General features: G+C 43.8%; 1 protein-coding gene across 7 annotated transcripts in view; it reads left to right on the plus strand.

Annotated features, from left to right (window-relative positions):
- Nucleotides 1–814: 814 nt before the first annotated feature.
- The window catches only part of ARHGAP32 (Rho GTPase activating protein 32), a 262,127-nt gene continuing 236,837 nt past the window's right edge, over nucleotides 815–26,104 (plus strand). For 6 of the 7 annotated variants that reach the window (XM_080567501.1, XM_080567509.1, XM_080567507.1 and 3 more), the window contains exon 1: nucleotides 815–1,086. The gene's annotated coding sequence lies outside the window, so the exon portion shown is untranslated. The remainder of the gene's footprint in view (nucleotides 1,087–26,104) is intronic. The other variant, XM_080567508.1, reaches the window with a different exon arrangement.

The raw sequence follows: 26,104 nt of genomic DNA on the forward strand, positions 1-26,104 counted from the left end.
ATTTTGAAGTGAGTTAACCTTTCCTGATAAAGCAGCAGTCTGGGGGCTAGACTTAATACACCTGAAGCTGTATCACAGGGAAGAAGCGTGTATTGTGCACAGTGCAAGTAGTCCAGCTGCAGGTGAGCCCTGTGGCCCCTCCTTGGTCTTGCACCACCATGGGAGTTGTGAGGGCCAGGTGCAGGAGGCACCTCCTTCACCTCTGTCCTGGCTGGGCCCCATTCCTCAGGCAGGGAGCCAGCCCGGCCACGTGAACACTAAGGAACACAAACTTCGGCACCTCGTTGATGAGATTTTGGATGCTCACCTCTCCCTCCAACGCAACCGGTCAAACAGCAGTTGCAGCCCCAGCAGCAGGCTCAGCAAGCCCTCACCTCCATCCCTCTTGTCGCGTTTGTGGGGACAGCCCCAGAAGACCCCATTGCCTTTGCAGCCCTGCTCGCCCCTCACTGGGGGGCAAACCCTTCCTTCCCCAGCCCTGCCCCGAACCGGAGGCTGGGGTAGGGGGCAAATCGGAGGCTGGGGGGGGCCCCCACGAAGCACCCACCCCCTCCACACTCCCCCCACAGAAGCCCCTCGTGCTTGCCCCAGGCGCACCCCCACTCCCACCCCGCTCTCACCGTCCACTGTCTGCGCCCACCCTCAGCAGCCGCACGACCCCCAGCCTCGCTGCGATCCCCCGCGACCCCCGCAGCCCCCCTGCAGAGCCCCCAGCGCCACAGTGAGCCCCCGCACCACACAACACCACCCCCCCCCCCGGCCGCCATCTCACGCCCCGCGCCCACCCTCCGCCACCCCGCTCAGCGCCCGCCCTTTCCCCGCGGCGGGGCGGAGCCGGGCGGGCGGCAGCAGCGCGCATGGGCCCCGCCGGCGGCCGGAGCCTTTCTCTGCGCCGCGGAGCGTGTGCTAGGGGGGCGTGTGCCGGCCGCGGCTCCCCCCGTCCACGGAGCGGCCCCGGGGCCCTTCCCCGCGGCTCGGGGCGCGTCGCCCCCTCACCTGCGACGACGGCAGCGGCCATGTCGGGACGCGGCTGGTAGGCGGCGGTGAGGGCGCCCGGGCTCGGTTCCCCCGCGGCGGCGGAGCGAGGTGAGTGCGTGTGGGGGGGTTCTGTGATATTGGGGGGGGGGGGGGAAGGGGGCTCCGTGATGGAGGGGGGACTCCCTGAGGAAGGGGAGGGGGGCGCCTCGTGTCGCGATAGCGCCGCGCGTGTCGCGGAGGCGGTGCTGGGGCGGGGGCGGGGGCGAGGGGAGGGGGCGCGCGGGAGCTTTGTCAGCGGCTCCGGCCGTTAGCGGCCGGTTCCCCCCCCGGGAGGGAGGGCGAGCAAATGAATAAATAATAATTAAATAAATAAAGGCGCCCGGGGCTCTGTCTCGCGGCGGTGGTTTTGGGGGTTTTCGTCTTTTTTTGCTGGTTTTGGCCGTCGTTTTTCTTCCCGCCCGCTGCGTTTTAGCGGGGGAGCCGACGCCGTCCCCCCCGCGGTGTGTCGCCGTCCCGTGTCGCCGACTCCGAGGGGAGGGAGGGGGGTGTCGCGGCGAGCCCCGCCATCGCCAGGCGGCCGTTTGTGGAGAAATGAGGGATAATCGGGGTTTGGGTCCGCGTGGTGCTGCCTCACAGCGCTCCCAGACGTGGGGAGCACAGCACCGTGCCGGGCAGCCGCCGTCCGGCCTGGTTCTCCATTGTGCGAGGTGTCCTCAGTGACATTTACCGCGGCCGCTTAATGCCTTGTTAGACCCTTTCAGGTGCAGCGAAGACCCACGAGGGTGCTCAGCAGACCACGTCCGTACGACGCCGTCACAGCGCCGTGAAGAGAACCGCGGGCACCGCGCTGTTGGAGGCGGCTTGGTCTGGGATTCTGTCCTGGTTGGCTTTCACGCCGACCTGAGACAGGGACGTGAGCGGGGACAGCAGTGTAGGGTCTTGTAAGGAGATCCCTAATCTCTCTTTTGGGCTCTGGGCAAACAGCCGTGTCAGTTTGAGAGGAAGTAAACGAGCCTTTGAAACTGACAAGCACGTGCCCACGTAGATTTCCTCTCAGGAACGATGCGTCCCCGCGGTCCCGTCTCTTTCTCCCCAGAATCCATCTCATGTCACAGTCTCCTGTTCCAGACTGCATTGGTGACTTTTGAATTCTAAGAAGGTGATGGGAAGAAGTCATTTTTTGTTACACCTCTGTACTTTCTACATGAGATAGTGCAGAAAACAGCACTTTGGACAGGGACTTGGACAGCCTTCACTGTGGATGGGAGTCCAGTTTGTTGTGTTGGCCAATACTGTCACTGGGAGGAATGCAGTTCAGGGGAACAGGCGAAAAGGCGAGAAGTTAGAAGCTTAAAATATGCTATTTCGTTTCAAGAAAGATATAATCTTGAAGAGAGAGATCCAGAAATGACAAGACACTCCTCTTTCGGTATGGAGCAGGATGATTAGGCTCTTGAGACTGTTACAAGAATATCTCTGTCAAGTGTGTGAGTTCTGAGCAGGGGTTAGGTACCTTTTCCACAGAATAGGGACAAATGTCCTACGTATGCTTCTTTAATACCATGCAATTCATTTCCCACTGCACAGATGTCTCTTCATTTCAGTTTTGCAAAATTAGGTTAGCCTTGACTGAGCAATTTATTTTGACTGGCAAGTAAAACATTATATATTCTTCATGATAAAGAGCAAGCAAATAGTTCTTGTGGTTGGACTGATCGGTTTTCGTGAAATGTATTGAAGGTTGCCAGCACCATACCAGAGTGTGTACCTTTGTATGTCTGATGATTTCATGAAGTTTCATATTGAAGCCATCTGGAAGAATCAAAATCTTATTCCTTTGAGGACATATAGTGATTGAGGCAATGAAAGGGAAAAAAATGGGATGAGAGTCTGGCAATATGTTTTATAAAACCTATTATTTGGGGAAACAACGGAACTGAAAGTATTAATGCAGTATTAATACCGTGCATAATGTACAGAAATAGTAGTTCATTGCCAGAAGCAAATTATTGTTCAATAGTTCAGCTTGTAGTCTTAACATGGGATTTGTATACTTAAAGTATATTTATCAAGTTTTTGAATAAGCAAAGAGCATCTGAGGCAGGTCAGCAGAACTGACATTAAGGAATTGTTTTATTTTTTAGATTTTTCTGTGCGTTTGTAGCTGAATGTTGCAGTGGTTCTTGTGCCACTTGCTGATGGGTTGTGAAATGTCTGCATCCCAGTTCCTAACATTCTACTTTTCTGTAGTGCAAGTGAGGGGAAATACAATGATGTCAGTAAACTTAAGGGGGTGGGATTGTGGCAGTGAGGATCCCAGGGGGAGTGGAGGAAATCTGACTGGTAAAAAGGGGAACAGTGCTACTATGGCTATTTTCCCCTGGGCTTTCATTTCTTTTGTGAACTTCTGTAAAGGAAATGTTATTTTGCCATTTGAAGGCATTGTTTTCCATGCAGTGTCAGGCCATGTTATGGGGATGATTCCAGTGAACTTCTCTCCGTTTCAAAACAAACAGGTCAAGCACAGTAATATATTTGTACAACGATTCGGTGTGTTTTTCAGGAGCCCGATATACGTATTTCCAAAAATAAATGATGTTTTTCTTACTTTATTGTGGCTAGAGAAGTTTGTATAAGACAGAAAAATTGCAGTGGGTTCCCTTGTCCTTTGCTTCCTCCTCTCCACAAATAAGAGGAAGATGTTGGCCTCTTCATGAACTGGGTGATTATTTTTGTTTGTGCTTCCTCTCAAAATATTCTTATCAAAGTCATAGTTCCTATCTGACCCCAGTGGCTGTGAGCATGGCAGAAAAGCTATTGTCCAGCAGTCGTCGCCTCGATACCATTTTGGGTGATTCCAGAGTACGGGCAGAAAAAGAAGATAGAAAGAGATGTAGGTAAATTTGTACATTTTACTTGCAAAAACCTGGACTGATTGCTCTCTTGGGACTGCGTGTGTTCTGTCAGGTGTAGCGTGTGTGGGGCCGGTTCCTTCACGCAGCTGTGCTCGAGCTGCAGCTCCGATTCCTGATTTCAGCCCTTGGTGGCCTGCAGCAGCAGCTTGTTCCAGCAGAGGCTGCGAGCTTTCTGATGGAGGGATTTTATGAAAATCCGAGCTGAGAGGGTTCCTGGTAGGCTCATTCTCCGCCAGACGTAGGCAAGAATTTGAACTGAAAGGCAAGCGCCTTAAGTGACCTTGCCTACAAGAAGGAATGCTGTTCAGCTTCGCTGTTCGGCTGTGGTAGCTGCCCTGGAGAGGTCTAATACCGTAATGTGAAATTAATGAATTAAAGTGTTTATCAACTTTTAAAATCCACAACAGTTTTCACTGGAAAAAATAAGTCAATTTGGTATCTGGTGTGAAGCAGGCCCACAAGTCTGGCCAGTCTGAGCATGTTGATTTTCATAGTGATTTCTATTGTAATGCTAATCTTTTGAAGTGGTTGGCTGTGCACTCTTAGCCAAAGTGAGAGAAGGGATGTGCATACCATGGACGCCAAAGAGAGGCTGTTTTATTTATAGTTATTGTCATGTAAATGAGGTCTTCCAGCCAACCCGAATTTGGAGAATCCCATAACTTGCGGATATAATGGTCCAGCTGCAGGTCAGCAGCCATTCACTAATTGTGAGCCTGTCGGGCTGAAAGTGTTTCTTTTAAACATCAGTTTTGTGTTTGTGGGTTTTGTGTTTGTTTTTTAACCTGTATTGTAGCTGAAAATATATCACCATCTTTGGTGTTGAACAATTAAAATTGGAAAACTTAAAGGAATTTTCAATTTTTAATTGTTGTGTTGGGTAAAAAGGGTAGGACGGCAGAGAAGCTGTCGTTCTCCATTGATACAGCTATGCAGTGGTCATTTGAATCCTACTTCTGCTTTTATTGGTGACTTGCTGGGCTTCTCTGAACAGTTTTTCTGCATTGCCTCCATTTCTCCTGAGTAAAACTATGGAGATATGTAGCCGGTATGGTGCTCCGTGTGCATATGTTCCTATGTGTCCGTGTGCCGCTTGAAGCCGGGTAAACTAGGTAAATCCTACTCAGAATGTGTATTTATTTCCTAGAAGTTGCTTTAGAAATACAGAGTAATGGAAAGCCTGAAAGAAATGTTCCAAGTTAATATCTTGCTGCAGATTATGTAGGCTGCAGCCGCACAGGGTTCCTACTGTAAGGATTCCTGCCGGCCTCTCTGCTGGGGCTTCTGCCCTAGGAGCTACTAGGCTGGGGCTGTTCCTAAACACGCAAAGACTTCGTAATGTGCTTTGCTTATTTGGTGTTCTCTGTTCCTAGAGTCTCTACAAATACTCAACTAGACCAGCTTATTGTATTTGTGTGTGTGTAGTGTTACGTTATTTGGAAGTGGGCAAAATAATTAAAAACTGCCCTTTGAAGTATTTAGTAAATTGGATTTGCTTTCCCAGCAGTGGACAGGAAGTTAATCGTCTCTAAGCTGATGTTGACTTTTGCAATCTGATTTTCCCTGAGAAGAAACTTTATTACCTAGTTGTTAAATGCACAGTTAATTAGGTGCTGATTGTTTAAGCTGATAAACCAATGCTACCAGGTTTACTGTAATCAGTTTGGTAAACGTGCCATGTATGTGCTTCCGTATGTTGTCTTGCTTTCTGATTAAATTCAATATTAACTACCATCATTCTAACAATTTGAATATGGTAGATTTGTTTTTCAGGTGATGACTATTGCATTCACTGGCTGTTGTGTTGCTGTATCCTGACGTGTAAGGCTGGAGTTTGTAGTGTCACCTATGGATGCTAGATGAAAATCACGCTCTGCAGCTCCTTTTCCACCCATAATCCCCACTTGTAAAAACCATCGTTTTAGGAACCTGTGTTTTATTTCAGTTTGTTTTCCATAGCTTACTTGCAGCATTTTGAGCAAGTCCTCTTGATGGTGGTGAAGTCACTAGCTGAAGCAATAGTTCAGCATACGCTACTGATCAATGATTCATTCATCCTCCTGTCATCTTAATTGTTCTCTCCGATGAAGAATAGAAAAATGAACTGATCTAAGTGGGAGGGCCATTCTTCTGAGTCCGTACTATAATATGGTAAGAAGTTGAGACATCAGAGCTGTGGGTTTAGCGGTTTCTTTAGGTGGAGCTCATTGCCTCCTCCCCTTCTGTGCCCCGCTGCTGCTTTGGTGGCATCAGGTCCTCTCTAGAAGCTGTGGTTGCTGCCCCTCCTTTCTCTTCCCTTGCCTTTCCACAGGTCAGCCTTTCACGTTTGTGGGCGGAAAGCATTGATTTAGTGTATGCATTATAACTCTAAGAATCAGAGGAATCGGAGTTTCTTCCTTTTCCACCATTAATTCATTAAATCAGGGTGACGAGGAGTTTGGAGCCTGCCTTACCGTGGGTTTCAGGGTTCAGATTAAGTGCTTAAATGCGCCTGAGGTTGTCACTGGATGGAGGGACACTTGGTCAGCCGCAGCCTGGGCTCTAGCCTTGTATCTGCTGATGGTGGATCTGTCGTGGTCACAGGATACCAAGCACGGTGCTTGGATAAACTCACTGCGATGGTGCCAATTTATCTTGTGGGCGTTTGTTTACTTTGTAAGCAGGCTTTATGCTAGATCAACAAGCTGTCAGTCCTCTGTTAGTTTTGATTCGGTCCTGTACCGGAACCATGCCTTACAGCAAGCGTAAAGGCACAAAGCGAGTGAAAATTCTTACAGCAAAAGCATGTTCGGGTGACATCCCGTGCAGGGGGTCGGGCTCGTGGCGGCGGGTAGTTCAGCGGTGTGCAGGCACGGTGGCGGTCCTACAGCCCCAGAACCCGGTTGTAGAGAAGGGTGACAATGATTGAATTGCTCGGGGCAGCTTGCTTTTAAGATACAGGGACGAAAGATGGTATTCTAAAAGCTTTGTCATCACTTACTGGCAGATTGAGATAATCAGTTTTGCTAAAAATAACTTTGACAGGAAGGTGTTAGGTTCTTAGAAGTGATTTGAAAATTCTTGCTTCTTACAGAAAACCATCTTTAATCTTCTGTGTATCTCATTATCTGAGATATATTTATCACCAGCTAAACAAGTGTCTATTAAAATGTTAAAGCTTTGGGTTTTTTGTTTATTTTTTGGTAACAATGTTTCCTGGCAATTGGTAGATGAACTTTCCAGTCTCAATACTCACAATGCTCAAGGTGAGTGCTCGGGGTGAAAATAAATGATACCATCCTTGGTGTTTTGAAAGCAGGTTGGTGTCTTTTCATGCCATTGTGAAAACAGAAGTGGCAGCAGGATTTGGAGAGCTAGGGGATCTGCCTTGATTTCCTTGCAGCTGGAGAAAGTAATCGCGTTGTAGGTTGACCCTGACTCAAGGGAAGAGGAAAAAGGCAAAAAAATCCTGTGCAAGTAGGAAAAGAAGGAACAGAAGGGCTTTGGAAGGTAGATTTCTAGGAAACTTGGAAAAAAATGTGTAATTATGAAGATAATAGCTTGCAGGAAAGAGACTTCAGCTGGTTTAGGTCAACGTTTACGAGGATATAAGATGCAGAAACTCATTTTTTAGAACTTGGCACTCGGTTGCTTTTGGAAGTGTTTGATTCCACATACGTTTTTAGTTTCCTTCAAACCTTTAATTGTCTGTGACATATGAAGGATACAGCTCTTTCTAGATAACGTGAATGAGAGATTTTTAGAAGGCATGAGTTTTATACTGAAGACGTAAGGCCAGGTAATGCTAGTGGAGAACTCTGCTGTACGCTTTTGTTGTAATCAATGGATTAATCAGCTGTGACGTGACCAAGTAGAACTTTCTATATTGGCAAAATCCGTTCCTGCGTAACTGGGTTTGTGACTGATCAGGGTGTTCCAGTGTTACAATTTGGGCATATTCGTGCGGACTTCACTGGGGTTGTACACAGGGCTAGCACAGGATATCCCGAGTTGGAGGGGAGCCATAGGGATCACTGAATCCATCTCATTTATGTTGTCGTGGAAGGATGTCGCTGGAGAACCCCTCTTGGAGCTTCATTTTTCTTATTGCGAGAGCCTTTGAATGTTTGCTGGGGTTTACTCTTTTTAGTCCTTGTTATGATTCATGAATGTCTTCGTTAGATTTGATAATGGCCAACCCATGTGCTCGAGTCTGAAGGCATGATTTATTTTAAAAAAAGAAAGAAAACAAAAGGCTTTGATGCCTTTTGTGTTTAGAGTTTTACAAGGACCATCTCTAGAGAGTCAACTCCCACCTGCTAGGAACCATCAATCTGTACTTCAGTAGCTACTTCCAGTACTTGTCCTTACGGTTTTCATCTCACCCCTTGCTCTCTGGCTGTGATACAAGCTGTGAAAATTTCAGGGTTGGGGTGTTATTGTTTGTTTTCAATGTGTACGCGTACATGTGTGTGTTATTTTAAAGTTGCTGACAGGCATCACTTTTGCACTAAAATGTGTAGAATCTTACAAAATTCACAAACGAGTTCATATAAACCAAAAAAAATCTTTGATACAATAAGTAAACCGAAGTGCATTGATCCTTCCTCACTTGTATGTATATGCAGAAGTGTAAAATGTTTGCTGGAGGTTGGTTCAATGGTTTACTGAATCAATAGTTTTATTTCACAAAAAGTTCTGATAATTTATTCTTGAAGTGTAAATGAGATTCCATAGTCCTTCAGTTGCATGATGCATAGGGCAAGCTTCAGATGTGAAGTTCAGCCACTGGTAACTGCTGCAGCCTGTTTCATTGAAGAAACAGGAACAAAAGTTTGTTTGTAACTACGCTGGAACTGAGAACAAAGGCTGGGAGGACCTTTGAACCTTTGTGGCTGTGCATCTGAAGGAGGAATTGTTCAAGAATGGGAAAAACTGCCAGAAGACCAGAGATCTGCTTTCTCCTACATCTTTCTACAGCAGGGTTTAATGACCACATTTAAAGGAGAAAAAAATAAGTTAGTTAATTGGAAGACTTCCTTACTTGTTCTTCCCACCAAGCTCTGGTTTGATAATTAGGTATGCGGGAATGGTAATTCTATCACTTTGTGTTTATTTTTGTTGAGGCAAGTTTTAAAAAGATGTTTCCGTGGGCCTTTGTTGTTGTTGTTGTTGTGTTTTGAAGAAATCTTGGTGATTGATAGCATCTTTAAATGTTTTTTGTTGTTTTTCTCCCCTCCCCCCCTTTGTGTGTGTGTTCTGTGCAAATAATTCTGGCCTAGGAAGCAATTTGTTTCCCTGCTTACTGGTGGTGGTCTAATTGCACAATTACGTTTCATTCTGCAATGGCTGTCTCCCCAAGGAAGACAGGAAGGAATAATCAGTGTTCGGAAGAAATTGCTGCTTCTCTGCACAACGAGTTGACTGGCGCCTTGAGGGTTGCGGCATCCAGCGGGTTGTCCAGCATAAAGGGAGCTTCAGGCAGCAATTTGGGCCATGTCATTCACCTCCGTGCTTTTTACACGGCTTGAAGGTAGGATGGGCAGTACTGAAAGAATATTTTCCCTAAATAGCTTCACGCAGAGGGAGAGAAACCACAGTACTGGGTGTTTATTAATTTTTCTTTGAGTAATGAACATAACACACCAGCTGGAAAAAACCACGGTTGTTCATTTGTGTTTCTCAGTCCGCACACGCAGCTCGTGAGTGTGCTCAGGCACGTCGGGTTTCATGTCCGCCTCTTTTTCGTGCTGTGCTGTCCTGGGACTGTTCAGGCAGAAGGGAAGGGCTGGGGTTACCCCCACGCAGTCTCGGAAACGGAGCCAGCTCTGCCCTGCAACCTGTGACTCGTAAGGAAGGTGCCGGGGGGTCAGCACGGCCTGAGCCCTGCTGGCCTGCCCGGCTGTGTTGGGGCGCTGCTGGAGAGGGCTCGCCCGGTGGCTGCAGCCAGCCTGGCCTGCCGGAGCATCGCGCGGGGTGCTCGCCGGCCTCCTGCTCCCCGGAAGAGCACAGAAAGAATTGGAAAAGATAAAAGTACCCAAAAGAGGATTAGCAAGTAGGCATGTTTTAGCTGGCAGATGAGCATTTCAGGCATTGATTCTGCTCGCTGCTAGAGAGGAACGCAGCCTGCTTATTTTTCTGGAGTGTTAAATTCTTTTCTTTTTTCTTTTTTCTTCTCTTTTTGTAGTTTATTTGTCTTGTGTGTGTGTGTTTTTCTTTGAAGGTGTGTGTGCATGGTTGCGTTGAAGTTTTTGTTGATTTTTGTGTTGTACGTTCACCCTGCCTTCTCCCCTGTCCCACGTGGCAGGGGATCTCAGGGTAACTTGTCCTCCTCCGAGCCTTTGCCTGCGGTTTCTGTAAGATTAGCTGTGCTACAGGGAAATTCCTGCTCCTGTCTGCTGGGCAGTATGGAAAGCCTGCCTCCCAGGGGCATGGGAAAACTGCACGGTCCATGTTCTTTTATCTTTGAAGTTCTTCACGGCGTTATAGTTGTTGTCACTGTACCTTCTACTTCTTCCCCTGTTGCTGTACAGCAGCTTGAAATGCTCAAGTAACCTCATTTTTTAAAAGCAATTCACTACGGGGAGTGTTCTTTAGCTAATATTTTCAAGTCAGCCATACACAGAGCAATTGCAAGTTGCATAATGAAGCCAATAGATCCTTGGCTACTTAGTTATGTAGATGCATTGTATTAACATGGGGAGAACTCGGCTGCCTAGAATAGTGCTTAGCTGCTTTCTGAACATTTTCACCTAGATTACAAAACTTTTCAGGCTTGCATCATTCAGCATAGGTACCCCTTGCGTTTCCTGTTTGTCAAATGCCAATTGTAAAAATTAAACCACAGTTAACTTCTAAGATTAAAAAAGGAAATGAAAACAGAGAGATCAGTGTTTTAGAAAACTTCATTTGTCAGTTCTTATCGGTACAAAACATGTGTGTGGAGGAGGGTTGCCATATGGCTGCTAAATATAACACAACTTTCTCCTGAGAGCGGTCTAAAAAGTACAGAAGTTCGCAATCTGGGATCTGTGTTTTTAATATGAAAGTGCCTCGGATTTTAAGAATCTTGTGGGTGCAAACTAAGGTAATGGGAACAGAGCCAAAAGGTAATCCAATAAAATTTAAGTATTTCCCGTGAAGAGGTGATGTTGGCTGACACACCGGTGAGATGCTCTGCGTCTCGCAGATACCTGACCCTTTGTTAGCAACTTCTTTAATTGCAGGGTGTTTGTTAGTACATCAGTTGTCAGTGCTCCCTACCCTCCAGGTCCAAGAGCTGGTGTTCTTGCGTTCCTTTTTTGCACTGTTGCATCCCACCGCCGAGGTGCTGGGGAGCTTGGTCTCTGGCTGTTGCTGTTGGAACCAGGAAGACGTGGTTGTGGTGGCAAGGCTTGAGGATAGGTGTTCTGTTTTTTTTAAAGTTTGTGTTATTTCTACTCAGCTTTCATGTTTTTATGGAGATGCTCTCAAAGTACAGCATCTAAGAATATAAATGTAATTGAAACCTGGTAACATTTGTAATAAACGTTTTACTGTGTGTATGCATGTATCCGAAGGAAGTGAGAAGTAGCAGTACACATTCAGTAACACAAAGTCTACTTAGATTGCAGCTGTGGGCACTTTTGAAAAGTATTTTGCTGTAGAGGTCAGTCATGTCCTGATGGGAAAAAGTCTGTGAAGAAAGCAGAGCTCCAAAATAATTGTGATTTATTTATTTTTATCTCCTCCCTATGCTGACACCCTGCCTGCTCTCTTCTGAAGCTTTACGCTAGGCATTCCTGCTTCGTGTAACATAAACTGTGTATAATCTAACAACTAAGGGCACGTTATTCTGAACAGGCTTTGACAGTTCAAGTTAAGAGTTAAAAAGTTTTGAGTGGAAACATCCAAAATAGGTATTGAATTTCTGATTTAGCAAAGCACTTCAGAATATGTCTAATGTTGACGCGAGTAATTGTAGGGCTGCATATGGGATAAAAGGCGTTGCTGAATTGAGGCAGAAATATCTGATAGGAAAAGCTTATCCTGGAAAAGAATCAGAAGAGAAACTATATTGGTTATATTCCTTAAGGCCTTTAAAATATTTCAAAGGGATGAGTATAGATTTACTGATGGGGTTTTGGTGACTAAAAATGCAGTTATGCAAATCACAGCTTGTTGGGGCAGGGAGAATTCATTTATGCACTTGAGCACATGTGTTCTTTCACTGTTTGCTCTATGAAGTTGAATTATAGACAACAAAAATGCACTTTGTTGTTCCTTAATAATAAATAACAGCATAGCAGTTTTGATCTTCAAAGCACTGCTCAGACCTTAATTAATCTTCATAATAGTCCTTTGAGAGAATTAAAAATGCTCCCTACCCTTCTGGACAAGGAGCTCCTTAACGTGGAGATGGGAGAGGATTCTCCAGGGGCCATATTGTCAGCGAGTGCTGGGACGGTTGCTCAGAAATTCCTGGCACTGGGTGCTTCGCCTCCTTCTTGAGGCTGTGTTGCTTCTCTTATTGAAGTGTTACAATTTCAAAAAATTTGAATATGCGTAAAGAAATGCAGTTCTACACTCTTTGTGTAGTTTTGGATTTCCTTCTGAGTGCTAGTGCTTATGCATATGCATGTTGGAATTTCCCTTTTGAATATTCCCGTAGGCACGAAGTGCTAAAGGTGTGTGCCTGCATACACGTGCGCTGCCGAGAGCAGGGATGAGAGCAGGTATGTAAAACTGCACCTCAGAAAACCCGGGTCACAACTTTTTTGTTACAGGAGTGGCAAAAAGAAGGATATACGGCCCTGGAATCTGTGGGGTGTATGATATGTTACAGGGAGAAAGCGTGACTCAGTCTCCCTTGTCTAATCTTCCTAGTTCTTTATCAGGTTTAACACAAGGAGAAGAGGAATTAATAAGATACTCAATTTTCAAGTTTTTTTTTTTTCGTAGGTAATTGTTAATTTGCCTTCTAAAACAGATTTAAAGAGTACACCCCTGTTTGAAAACCTGTAGCCTATGTAACTGGGTGGGCTTGTTGCTACTGAAGACCAAGGTCTCAGAATGCTAGCTGCCCTGAGAAGTGCCTAAACGTGACGCAGGATTCCTGTCTGTTAGATTCTGATGTATTAGACCCAAGGTCAGAATGATTAATAATCTTTTCTAAACTCAGGATAGTTTTGCATATATTGGGATGCTTCAAAATACCAAGTGGCCCCTGACTGGTGTTTTTATAATGAACTCCAGCTTTGACATAAAGCATCGTAATTTCTGCTGGAGGTTGCGCCAATTTGCATGAGGAGTGAACGTGGACCTGTGTAGCAAAGCAGAACGTTGACAACCCGTTAAACAGGCTTGAAGAATTCTTAAGCTAGGTCAGCAGAATCCTCTAAGTAATGCCAGAAAGCCCTGTTATACTTAACCTGGTGACCTTGTCGTCTCGGAGGAGCTTGCTGACAGCGTGATGCTTTCAGCTTTGTTTGGGCGAAGGGCTTCTCAGCATTCCCCGCTGTGGTTCAGGAGTTCCTAATTATTTGGTACAAGCCTTCTGAGGAGGAATCTGTGAAATGATTTACATTGCATTTCTAGAGAATAGAAAAGGTAATGATTTCAGCTGACTCAAGGGTAAATATGAATACTGTGATTTGTTTGGAGTAGAAAATGCAAAATAAAATGTCCATTTGGGAAAGCTGTTATGTTTTCAGAGTTCTGAACTGTGTAGTCTTGTGTTATAAGTTACATCGAGATTTTTATTAGGGAAAAAAATGCAAATAACGTGTTTTCCTATGCTGGGCTTAGGAGTTCTGTTCTTCTGTTCTGTTTTCTGATACGTGAGAGCAGCAAATCTTGTTTTGATGGAGGGCAGAAAACTTCCAAGGTAGGAAACTGGAGTCCCATAATCTATAAAATGCGTAACCCCAAATCTTCTCTAGGTCTGCTGTCTAGGGAATGACTTCCTAGGCGTCTGGAAGCTGCCGAAGCGTGCACAGACTGATAAATTGGGCATCAGCAAATGAGTCAGAAAATAACTTGTGTGTTGTAGTTTCTTAGGCACTGTGGCAAAAAGGAAAGTTATTGGTAACTGAAGAACCACGTTATTCTGGACCATCTGTATCTGATGACTGATAAGTGAAATTTGGTGGGTTAAGCTTTCAAAAGAGCCTACATCTGATGCCTTTCTGAAGAATACGCTACAGAAATGCTCCTGGTTTGAAATAACTTTTGGGGGTATGAACTTGAACACCTTTCAAAAGTTTTTATAGCCATTTCTCCAAATTCAGAAGCTTCAGTAAGATGATAATAAGAGTGTTTTTGTTGGTTGTTGTTGTGATTTTGTGTTGTTATTTTTGTTTTTGGGGCCCAGAAATTAATTCCAGACATTTAGTGTGTGCGCACACGTGTCCTGCATACCTCTGACAATGGTGGTCTTTTTTTTGTCCTTCCTGGAATGAGTTCTTGATGCTGCCTCATAGCAAACTTCTTTGAGAGTGGAGAGACTGGGGTATTTCCTTAAAATAAAATCTCATTTCTGATTAACACAGTGAGCGTTACTAATGCTTCACCTACCCAGGACTTTTACAAACGAAGGTGGAAGTATTCGACACCTTAATGCCCGGGCGTGCGTAGATGAAGTAAGCAAAGCATTAGCTCTTAAATCTTCTAATTCTTGCTTGAATTTTGCTAGACAGTGATAATGTGTGAGAGGCTTGACTGTGTGTGAAAGAGACAAAGATCTTGAATTTATTTAACGTTCCAAAATATCGTGGGCAACTTGTTCTTCCCAAGTGCTGCAGATTTCAAATCTAACAAATCTACCTAGTTTTCAAAGGCTAACGCTTCCAACACTTCACAGCAGATCTTGTAAAACGCATAAAAGAGACGCATGGATTTTTGGAGTTGCTTCGGAAGGCGTGAGGTCAGCGAGTGTGCCAGTCGATAACGGAAATTGATCAGTCTTGCAATAGCGCAGAAGAGCTCCGTGAGGTTCTTGTCACTTAAGATAGTGGCAAAAACATCTTTGTTTTTCAAAGTGCGGGTAGTATGTGGGCTCAGTAACTAGTCTGCTGTGTAACAGCACCACTTTTTTTTTTTGCAGAATACCTGGGCGCCTTCTAGCAGCTGAACCTGCGCGCTGTGGGCTCGCTCGCCTCTTTGAAAGGGCTGTTGTGCTTTCAGCACGGCTTAGAGCAAGCTACTCCCTGCGTGTGAGGGGAACAGGAAGAACGTGTAGCTTTAGAGAACGCTTTTTGAATGATGATTTGGTAGGGTTGTTTGCTGACTGACATATGGTCTGACATACGGTGCTATTTACCACCTCAGTGTCTGAACTTACAGGGAAATGGTTATTTATTTATTTATTTTACATCTAACTCTATTAAGTATTTGTAGACATCTTCCAACAGTATCCTGGCCAAATCGATTTACAGTTTATTTTTCTTCTGTTTGTCCCATCTGTTTGTGACTGTTTGTTTTTTCTTCTTTTTGTGTTATAAATAGATTTCAGTACTTCAAGGGCTGAGAGTCTCAGGAACAGCTAACACTTGCAAATCGCTCAACTTTTACCTGCAGCCTTCAAGGTGTTAGGTTTCTCACCTTCCTATGAGATGGAAATGTATGCCAGGCTAAATTGCTCGGTAGTATAAAGTCTGGTGTTACCTCTTTCAAAGTCATCCTAGTTCTCCCCAGAAAATAAATAAATAAATAAATAAATAAATATTTAGAAACAGTAATGGGGGAGGGGGGATGATGTCAGAGGTGCTTGTTTTTGCTGAAAATCTGTTCTAGGATGGAAGAGGGGAAAAATGACATGAAACAAGGTATCTTAAAACCTAGGCAAAAGTATCTGTATCTGATGTGTACTGAAATGGAAAAGCTTTTCTTTGGATGCTTGCAGGATGACTCCTGGTACCACAGAAGCTGCTGTCAGATTTCTCTTCCAGCTGGACCTGTACAGGGGTCGCAATGAGACTACTCTTGTTCATTTGTTGTATTACTGCTTTTTCAACAACTGCTTTAAGTGTAGTCCCTTAAGCATATGCATAGCTGCATTTCTTAAAAACATGAGGACAAATGAAGCAAATGCTCAAGCATGGATTTATACCAGAGAGAGATGAAGAAAGGGCTTGAAATTTCCAGGGGAAATGTATACAAACAGTTTGAGAAATTTTCTTTTATTCTGGTTCTACTTTTGTCTTCCCTGTTCTCATTGGGAACAGCCTGATAGAAATATGGATATATATTTCCATTAAAACTGTCAGAATTTTTTCCTGTCTGTCCCATGTCACTTTGAGTAATCAGTCACCTCGTGATTGTTCACATTGAGAGAAAGCAATGCTAGACTTCCTTGTTTTGTCTTTTTTTTTTTTTTCCCTTCAGCCTCTAAGGTAAAGATATTAACAGTTTTAACCAATAAATGTGTTATAAACTTGTTTAAATTGCTATGTTTGATGCTTAAATGTATAGCTGGTAGATAAACTTGGACCAAATAGCTTCTAGCTTCCACCAATTTCCCCTATTTCAACTCTTGCCAAATATTTTCTACTTATATGAAGCTTTGTGAAGATGGAAAGTTCAAAACTGAAAAATCTGCATGGATTTTTCATTTCCAAAATTGTTTCTTAAAATGATTTTCAATGGAAAAGTTGTTAAGTATGTGGGGACTAAAGGGTAATGCAAGGTGGGATGATGCAATGATGGCTGATGTGGTATTTTAAAGATACTAACGCAAACAGTAGAAGCAGATTTTTCCTGACATTGAAAGAGACAATTTGTAAGAGGATTGATTAGCCCCACTGAAAACAGCGGCTCCTGACGGGGGCTGCAGGGGCTCCAGCAGGTTCTTGCGTTAGCGCACTGCCTCACCTTACAAACCCGTTTGTAGGCATTTTGCTATTTTCTCAGCTGCAGGGCTCAACAGGCACCCCTTAACAGGGTCTGGGTTTTGTTCTGGAGCCTGGGGCTTTTGGGGGTGGGGGTTGGTTGGTTTGGTTTTGATTTAAAACATTTTTACCCTTTTATCTGGGGGATAAACTAGAGAACCTGTTACTTGTGTGAAGCACTTGTTCGGCGTGGTTTTCTCAGTCTTGGGCCCCGTCGTTCAATTTCAGTGTTTCTAAAGTGAAAGATTGAGCTCTTTACAGTAAAACGTGTTAAGAAACCCTCTAAAATTTTGTTAAAGTGTCTGGCAGATGTAATACAGAGCTCCACGCAGATGAAGATGTTAAGAGGCTTTCTTCACTGTATACAATGTCCTCACAGAAGAGTTCCAGTGAGGGCTCACGCACTTCGGCAAGCTTACAACGCGAACACCACTGCACGCCTTCTGGGGGAGGCATCAAACACCGCTTGTTTGTCTTCTCCCCCACCACAACTTTGTGCTGCCCTAGGTTTGCCAAATGGCATTTCTCTGATTGTATTCAGAAGGACAGTTCGTGTTCTGAAATAAGTCAGTCAGTTTTTATTTGTGTGTGATCTTGCACATTGAACGTTTTGTGATTAAAAACCTGGTGCAATAGTAAAAAGTGTATAAACCTAGGGGTTTACTGCCTGGAGGGCACTATTAGGAAATGGGTCTGCTAGTCCTTTTTCCTGTGTGTAGTAGGATAGAAGATGCTCTTTACAGGGTCTTGGAATTTAGTGGAGGTGAAAAACTCGACGCCAAGCGGGAGACTTCCTGAGGTGCCTGGTGTTCGCGGCTCTCCCGTTTTAGGCGAGCACAGGAAGCGAGGTGTAACCATCTGCTGGGACCTGTGGGGATTCTGGTGAACGATTGTTTCACTTCTTTGTGATGTAAATGGTGCTAGGACACTGCTAACCCCCTCCAGAACTGCACCCACACCGTGCTTCCTGTGGCCTTCAGCAGCCCGGTCAGTAAAGCGCCCAGGTCCAGAGCCGCGAGTGCCTAAAATCCCGTGGTGTGCGCCCAGGAGGAGGAGGTGGATCTGCCAAGGCGCTGGCTGTCCTCAGCCGAACGGAGCCGCCCATTTGAGGTGCCACTCGTAACGCAGGAGTCAGCGGAGGAAATGTATTAGAGCTGCATCAGATCAGCTACCTGGTATTTTATTGCAAACCCGAACTTAGCAGGGCAGCAGAGGTTCCTGCCGGAGCTGTTGGCGCTGCCGAGCAGCTGTGTCCCAGGTCACCGCTGAGACGTGGCACCGCAGCCCCGGCCCCTTCTGGTGCATGGCGCTGTCTTTGTTACCGCTGTGACGTTTCTCAAAGTATTTATCCGAGGTGTGTGTTTTAATAAGATGTGGCTGAGGTGTCTCGCCGATTTCAGTCAAGATATTTCTTTGTCAGACTCTGCAAAGCGTATTTCAGAGTACGCTAATTTGCTTTGGCAGAACCTGAAGGTTGGGTTTGAACTTTTGTCTTTTGTGATGTTCTGAAAACAACCCTTATCGTTCAAAACTTCAAATTCTCAAATTGCTTCTTTTTTAAAAAATAAATAAATAAATAAAACATCTAATTATTTAGCTCGTGTTATTAGAAGCTTTTAAAGTCTTTTTTTCTTTTTTTTTCCCCTAAATGTAGAAGGGGGAGATGAAATGGCCGTGTTTAGGAAATGGAGATTAATCTCTCTGAAGTGTCTTTAGTACGCCTTGCTTCGTTTTTGATGTCCGTCCTTTGGAGGAATTGTTGACAAAGCAGTTGAAGGTTTTATCTCTTTTGATCTATGAACATTTGAGATCTCTTAAAAATCACTTTTACTTTGAATAGCCTCAAATATTACTTTGAAACAAGCAGAGCAGGAAAAGCAAATGACTGCTGAGACAAATTTCCTCAAGAACTTCCCATTCAGCCAAAAGAGAAAAGAGGTTTTCATCTCGCATTCCTGTTTTGTAGGAAGACTGATCAACAGAAGACCAGCACAGATGTGTCTGTATGTGTGCCCCTCATCAGCTTCTGATCCAGTGAAATAAATCACGTGGTTGTAGTTGTATTTTTCTTTTTTTTTATTTTAAATAAAGTTATAGGTGCAAATGTGTAAAGCACATTTGTTGGAACAATTTTATTTTATACCAATTTATAAAAAGAGGGCTGTAACTAGATAATATCAGCATATAATATCAGCTCTCTGTACAGTCCGTAAGGGAATGTTTGCTGCTTTTAACTTTTTTAAGGTGCTTGAAGGAGATCTTGAAGATAGGACAGTATCGTCGCCTGACTCCTTTCTGTATTTCTGTGACTACATGACGTTCTCCTGCGTTTCAAGCTAACCACAGCTCTAGTTCAGTTCTTGGAAATAATCTGTAAGGTGCTGGTTTCTTCCTTGATGCCTTATGTACCTTGGGTATGCCTTCCTTGGTGTGCCAATAACCCTTTTTGTTGAAGTGGTAGAGATTACATAAACTGGAAAGAAAAAACACTGATTTTTTTTTTAAATGAGGCATTTTTTTATCGTTTCTCTTTCATTTGATTGTAAAATTGGCTTTTGAAACAAGTGTTTAGTTTTTGCTTTTTTTTCTCGTGGAAGTCTCAGAAGCTTTATTTGGTGGGACTGCCACTGAGTAGTCTTGTAGCTGCAGTGCTTTGGAGAGCTGTCCCGTGGCTTTTCATCGGTGATTGAAAGGTGAGTGCGGGACTTAGAGCAAGTGCACTTCAGTGCAACAGTCCAGAGTTCATTTTAGAAGAGTTAAAGGGAGACGTGGTTTTATGGATGATGGGTACAGTCAGATCTTAGATTTGTCTTCCTCTTTCCTCTCTCCTTCTCTCTCTCTTCCAGGATTTCTACTTGCATTGCTTTTTTTTTTTTTTTCCTTTTAAAATTAATATGTCTAATTGCAACACCTTGCTAATGTGTTTTTGCCACTTTGCATAATGGAAATAAATCTCAGTGTATCTACCACTGAGCAGAAATATGCCAGTGATTTCACGGAGGGTGAAGGGAGGTGGCAGGACTTTTGCTGCTGAGCTGTGCCCTACCAAGGTAACTGGTGTTTAACTTTAATTGTGGTTTGGCAAAGCGAGTATCTGTAATTCTTATTTTGTCGATAATAGATTGTGCATTATAGATCTTTAGGGATAGGGTTAGAGGACTGAGTCTTTGAGTAAGTCGTTCTTATCCCTGCTGTTCCTGACAGCTGAAACGTTATTGACCGAGCCCACGTTTATGTTTGTTCAGCACGAGTACGCTCTTCCCGAAGAGTTACCATCTGTTTCATTTCTTCTGCATCTGTGGAAATTTTTATTTTATTTATTTATTTGTCCTTCTGGGTAGCCTTACTCTTATTTTAAAAACCTGTAGTAAATGATTAATAGTTTTTCTGTTTTGTTTTATAAAATGCCTCTCACCGGTTCATCCCATACCGGTATCGCACCGTTCATCCCATACCGGTATCGCACCGCAGCACTCCGTACAAGCACAGCTTAAAGCTACCCGCTGCCACGAGGCCTTGCCTTGCGTCTGTGCCTTCGGTGGGCTCGCCGGGCGTTGGGCTCACGCAGCTCTCGTTGGCGGCAGAGGGAATTCTGAACTTCTTCCTCCCGAAGGCTCGCTGCAGCGCGGAGCTGACGGTAACTGCGCGCGGGCATAGCTGGCACCCAGATCCGCTGTCACGCAGCGAACTCCTCCTCTCGCACAGGGTTTAGTTAGCGCGTTAAGCTGTGAGCCACCGAGCTCGTTCAGCTGCAGCGAGAGGTTATCATCATCCCAGTGCCTCCTGCTGCCCCTCAGGCCTGCCGGACCCTTTGCACGCGCTGTCCCTCCTTAACCCGGCTGTGCCGGCGCTCCAGGTGAGGAGCAGAGCCGCAGAGGCGTTCGGTGCGGCCAGGCGGTGTTGGGAAGTCCCACGATGGAGTTGCAGCCAAAGCCGCAGCATTAGGAACGGGACCAGCAGTGGTATCGGGAGCGTTAATGTTAGCTTCAGGCAGGACTGTGTTTAATTCCGGGTGTATCTTCCTGCAGCAGTGGTAGCTGGGCTCCTGCTGACTTAAAATCGTTCGGTGTTTCTGATGAAGCAGGCATTATCTTGCAAAAACCAACACTGAAGTCAGCAACCTTGTGGTAGTTAAAGGATTTCCCCGGTGCTGTAATTGGGGTCAACACAGGAAAACCTTGAGAGGGAATTCCAACCCCCTGTAGCCTTAGAGAGGAATGCTCCCCTTGCAAACGGGGATTTGCTAACAGCTAAGTCTTTGGTATGCTAAATAAGACAACGTAAATAGTTATTTATTTATTTATTCCCCAGCGGTTTACAGTTCTCTACCTTTTGGTGATATTTTAAAAAAATAAATTTTCATTTGGGTGGATGGCTGAAGTTGATAGTTGATGATAGCTGACTGTGTTTCCTTTTCGAACTGATAAAGCACCGCTCTTTCACACTGCTTTTAAATATATATTTGTTTTCATTTGAAGAACGGCTCTCACCTTACAGCTTGTGATGTGCAGTTTGGGGAACTTAATGGAATGAGCGTGGCAGGGCTTGAAATGATACAGTGGAAAAAGTTCCCTGGCTGAAGGTTGTTGATGCAACAAATGAATTAATCTCTGTGCCAGCGACTGATGTTAATGTGGTGCCTTGGAAAGGCAGTTAGCTTTGATTGTGTTTTTCAAGGAAGTACCAGTTAACCTGCGGCCTTAGAAAGGCAGTGCTTTCATTTGAGCTGGAATGTCCTAAATAACATCTCTCCGAACCTGATCAAGGAAGGAGTTTCGTAATGCACTGGCTGAACGAATTGTTTTGTGACTGCGGATGCTCAAGCAATATGTTGCCTCTAAAAGCCAACATGTGTGTTTATTGTAAAGCTTTTTTGATTAACTTGCATTTTATCACAGGTTAGTTAGAACCCCACCCCCCACCCCCCATCTCCTTCCCAATGTTAAAAAGTGAATACAGACAGTTACTCTGATTTAGGTAGCATTTTTCTCTGCTTTAGCAGGGCAGAAGTTGCTCAGAAACTTAACGAATTTCCTAACATTTTCAAATAAATAGTTTTAAGAGATGGTCCCTGTCACATTATACCCATGAAAGACTGGGACTGAAGATTGCTGATATTTTCAGCAAAATCAAGTGCAGGAGCAGAGGAGGTGGGACAGGTTCGTTCCAGGTCCCTTTTCCTTCTTGCACTGTGAAAATTAAATGTTCTCCTCCAAGTTGTTTTTGATTGCACTTACAGGGGAAAAAAAGCAGAAGAAAAGACTTAAATCCTTTGGATGTTTTGATGAGACGCTTTCTTTGCTCCTGAGCCTGTTAAGCAGCATACTTCGTGACATAGTTTTATTTAACCATTTTTTTTTTTCTTTTTCCGTTTTCTTTCCTTTACTAACAAACCACTTTGCTGTGTCTAGGTCAAATTATTTGATCATCTTGTTTTTAAAATACATTGTATAGATCCTTTGTGTAGTATATCTGCAGCCGAAGAGAAGCTAGCCAGCCACTGCATGTGAGGTTGGGTTCTTCTGAGCTACAGTGGGGACACCGGACAGGGAGCGCTCTGAACGGTACTTTGGAGGTTTTGGTACAGCTTTATTTACAAGCCTTCCTGCTTCTAAAGGTGCAGAAAACCAAATGTTTCAGCAACAATTTGTTTCGTAAATACTGTTCAGTGAAGTTGCAGATGCACTTGATTTAGGACAGTGTTCTGACGCTTGCTGAACTTTCAACACAAGCAGCCCCACTGATGTGAGGGGAACTACTGCATTTAACTTAAAGCATGTGCTGCGCTGAAATAAGATGTGATACAGAATATGAATGGATTTTGTGAATTTTAACCTGTTCCTCTGTACTTCTAGGAGTAAATGGTGTCTCTTTCCATGCTTGTTTTGCAGCTTGGTTATTCATTTTTGTCAGTGTTTTAAGATTTAGATTTTTCTTTAAAAAAACAAAAAAAAAAGTTTTAAAAAAAAGGTAGTTCTTCCCCTTTTCTGTTTGTAGTTTAACTACATAGAAAAGACTTTACCAAGATACCTATTTAAAAATTAAAAAAAAATGAACATTTATTTCTGGTTGGGAAGCAAGCTGAGCAGGCACGACATCTCTGAGGACCATCCATACCTAGCGTATGGAGTTGAGGCAATTTAGATTACAGCCGTGCTGTGTTGGTGACTCCACCGTGCGGACCTTTTGCTGCTTTCTGTGACCCTTGCTCTTTGCCTGCAAATTGAAGATGGCTTTCTCCTCCCATCTTTTGCAACAGCAAGCATTCAAGGTTATCCCTTCCTGCCGCACATATCCTTGAACATTGTTCGCTCTTCTGCTAACTTTCGCTTTCCTAGGGAAGTCAAAGCTCGCTCCTTCCTCCCCAGCAAAGCCGCGAGCTGCGCTGCCTCCTGTTACGACACCTGTAGTGAAGAGCGCTTGAATCTGGCGTTGTGCTGCTCAGACATGGATTGTGAAGCTCTTTGCAGATGTGACAAATATAGATAGTCCCACTTCACAGACAGGCGGAATGAATTTCCCTAAAGGCACTTGTAATTCAGCGTTAAATCTGGGCAAATACTTTTGATCTGAGGCCCAATTCCAGTTATTCAAGAATGCATCTGGTAGGGAACCGGGAGTACCTATGGCCATGTAATGGTGCAAATGCCATATCTGTATGGTATGACCCTGATGTGTCGCCGTGCAGCATTGTGTGTGTAGGCACACTCAATAGGTGCTGAAAACCTGTTGGAGGTTCTGTGGAGCCTTGGAGGTTGGTCTGTCCCTGTTCTTTAGTGACGCTGAAGTCTAGGCCACAGCAGTAGTTCCCCCCCTACCCCTTTAAACAAGCCAAATTTTGAAGCCTACATTGTCTGGCCATGCCTCTTTAAATGTAGATTATTTTATCCGACAAACCCTGGATTTTGGCTGCACCTTCTCTTCAGCAACTTGTTTATCTAAGAGGTCACCACTTGAGCGTGAGAAAAAGTGGTTTATTGAATTGCAAAAGAGCATGCTTGTCTCTTTGAATTCCTTTGAGAACAGCCCTACCTTACGTGTAATGCTGTTCTGAATTGGCCCCGTGCATTTGGCAAGCGCAAATGGAAGTGGGTAGCAGAGCCAGCACATTGCACTTGCTCTCCTTAGTGCTGGATCCTGAAGGCTGCTGTGTCTTTAGATTTCACTGCAGTTGCATTGTACCGTATTAAATTAACCAAATATGTGATTGTGTGTTGGAAGTAGCTGTTATAGTCCATTTTATGTCAGTGTTTTTGGTGGTTTAGAATTTTTTACCTTATATTCACGTTGAACAAATCCTGGCATTGAAAAGTTTATGGTAAGGTAGAATTAATATATGCCCTGTAGCAAATACCTTAGAAATGTGAACTTTCTGATCCCACTGGAGACCTGCTTTTGTTTAGCACGCTGTAATTGTGATCCATGTTCCATAAATATTGCAGTGGGGATGTTAGATCAAAACAAGGATGGCGCTTTATGGTACGTCAGCGTGAAGTGATTGCCTCAATTACAGAAAAAATAGAAAAGGAACATATATTGAGGGGAGAATTCTCAATATTGCTATACAATTTAGCATTCATTTATGCTTCCACTGAAGGTTTTAGAAAAACTTAATAGACCAGTGCTTTATAGAAGCACTGGGCACACAGAACTAATAGAAAATAATTCCAAATTATTGCCTGGAAAAAGAAAATGTGTACATTTCCTTTCTTTCCTGGCTGTCTTCCAGCTGCTGTTGGTAATGGCAAGATAAACTCCGCTGTTTGGGCAGAGGAGGAATTACGAGTTCGATCACATGATTATTCCAGCTGCAAATATTTATTTGTTTGGGGATTTGCACTCATTTTGGTTTATTGCATAAAATTCCTTTTCTTTCATTGATCTCCATCACTTGCTGTAAATGAGATCTTTGCACCTTCTCCTTGTCTCCTTTTTGTTGGGCGCACACATGCGTATAAGGAACCCTTCTCTGCATTCGATTCAATTGGTAATGCGTGGAAATACAGACTTTCATCTGCTCATAAAAGCAAGTGTATCTTGGCAAATGGGGCCTGGAGGCTTAGAAATAAGATGTTTCTCTGGTTTAGTTCAAATATAAAGTCTGAGCAGCACAGCTTTTATGATTTCTATATGGCACACTTTCTGTTTTTAAAAGCTACAGCAAATATGAAAGCATCATCATTATTGGCAAACTAATCATGCCAAATTTATTTGTCCTTTCAAAGGCTTTCTCTAATTGAGCTGTTAAAGAAATTGGTTATCCAGAAGATACACAACAGGAAATAATAAAACCAATTTTCTTTGGGGAGTATTTTTAATTCATATGTTGTATATTTGATACTCAGAATTAAATAATGGGGATAGTAGTAACTGCAGACAGTTCCAAAGGGAAATATAAAGAAAGGATAGGAATTTCCCTCCTGAAAAATAAATTTCTAGGCTTGAAATCAGTCCTTTTTTTAGTCGCAGGTTGATATTTAAAATTTATTCAACTTTGCAGCAACATCCTTGTTTTCAGACATTGTCTGCCAAGTGCTGTCCTGGAGTTAAGTTATCTTGGCAATGACTTTCAACTGAAACATAGAAATTTAATTGAGGTCTCTGTAATTTTGAGTACTTCACTTGTTTCAGTGAACTTTTACCAAAGAAAGGTTAGAGGTTTGCTCCTCCGTGTAAGTCGGTTCTTTGCTCTCTCTCAGCATCTTGTTCTTTGGTTTTAGTACTGGATTTAGTACTAGTCTTTCATACCTGTGCCCTGCAGATAGGACGATACATCCTAACGCAAAAATAGAGGCAAGGAAAATGAAGCTCCAGAACTTAGCACAGGTAAGTTTGTTATGGGTGGTTATTTTGAGTTTGATGAAATTACCAATGTGGTAACTTGAATGTTTGGTGATTGGAAAGATCCTTCTCAGATTGATTGCTGCTAACATGCATTTTAACTCACTCATCATATTGAGCACAGAGATGAAAATAGAGAAAATCAACTGAAGTCCAAACCAGAGAAACGACCAAAGCATTACTCTAGTGTGACAGTGTTCTGTGTTTCATTGCTTATTAATACTCATTTAGTTCAGTGCACTGATGCACGCTGTAACTGAAACCGCATGAGTGATGGTGTTCAAAGCAGGGAAACGGTCCAAGTAGGACATTTAGAAATAAAATGTGATTTGTGCCTGATTAGCTGCTGTATGCAACACAAAGTTACACGCTAACAAGTAATATAATTTAAAGGGCCTGGACATACTGGCTAAACTGTTCCAGTTGGATGCTTGCATTTGGTGTCTTTGTGAAAATCGTCTGATGTGTGAAACAGCAGTTACCAGTCTTAGTGCTTGCAGTTATGTTGGATGTGCAAGGCTTGTG

This window comes from Anser brachyrhynchus, assembly GCF_964034855.1.
Source record: "Anser brachyrhynchus genome assembly, chromosome: 25".
In the NCBI taxonomy this organism is placed as follows: domain Eukaryota; kingdom Metazoa; phylum Chordata; class Aves; order Anseriformes; family Anatidae; genus Anser; species Anser brachyrhynchus.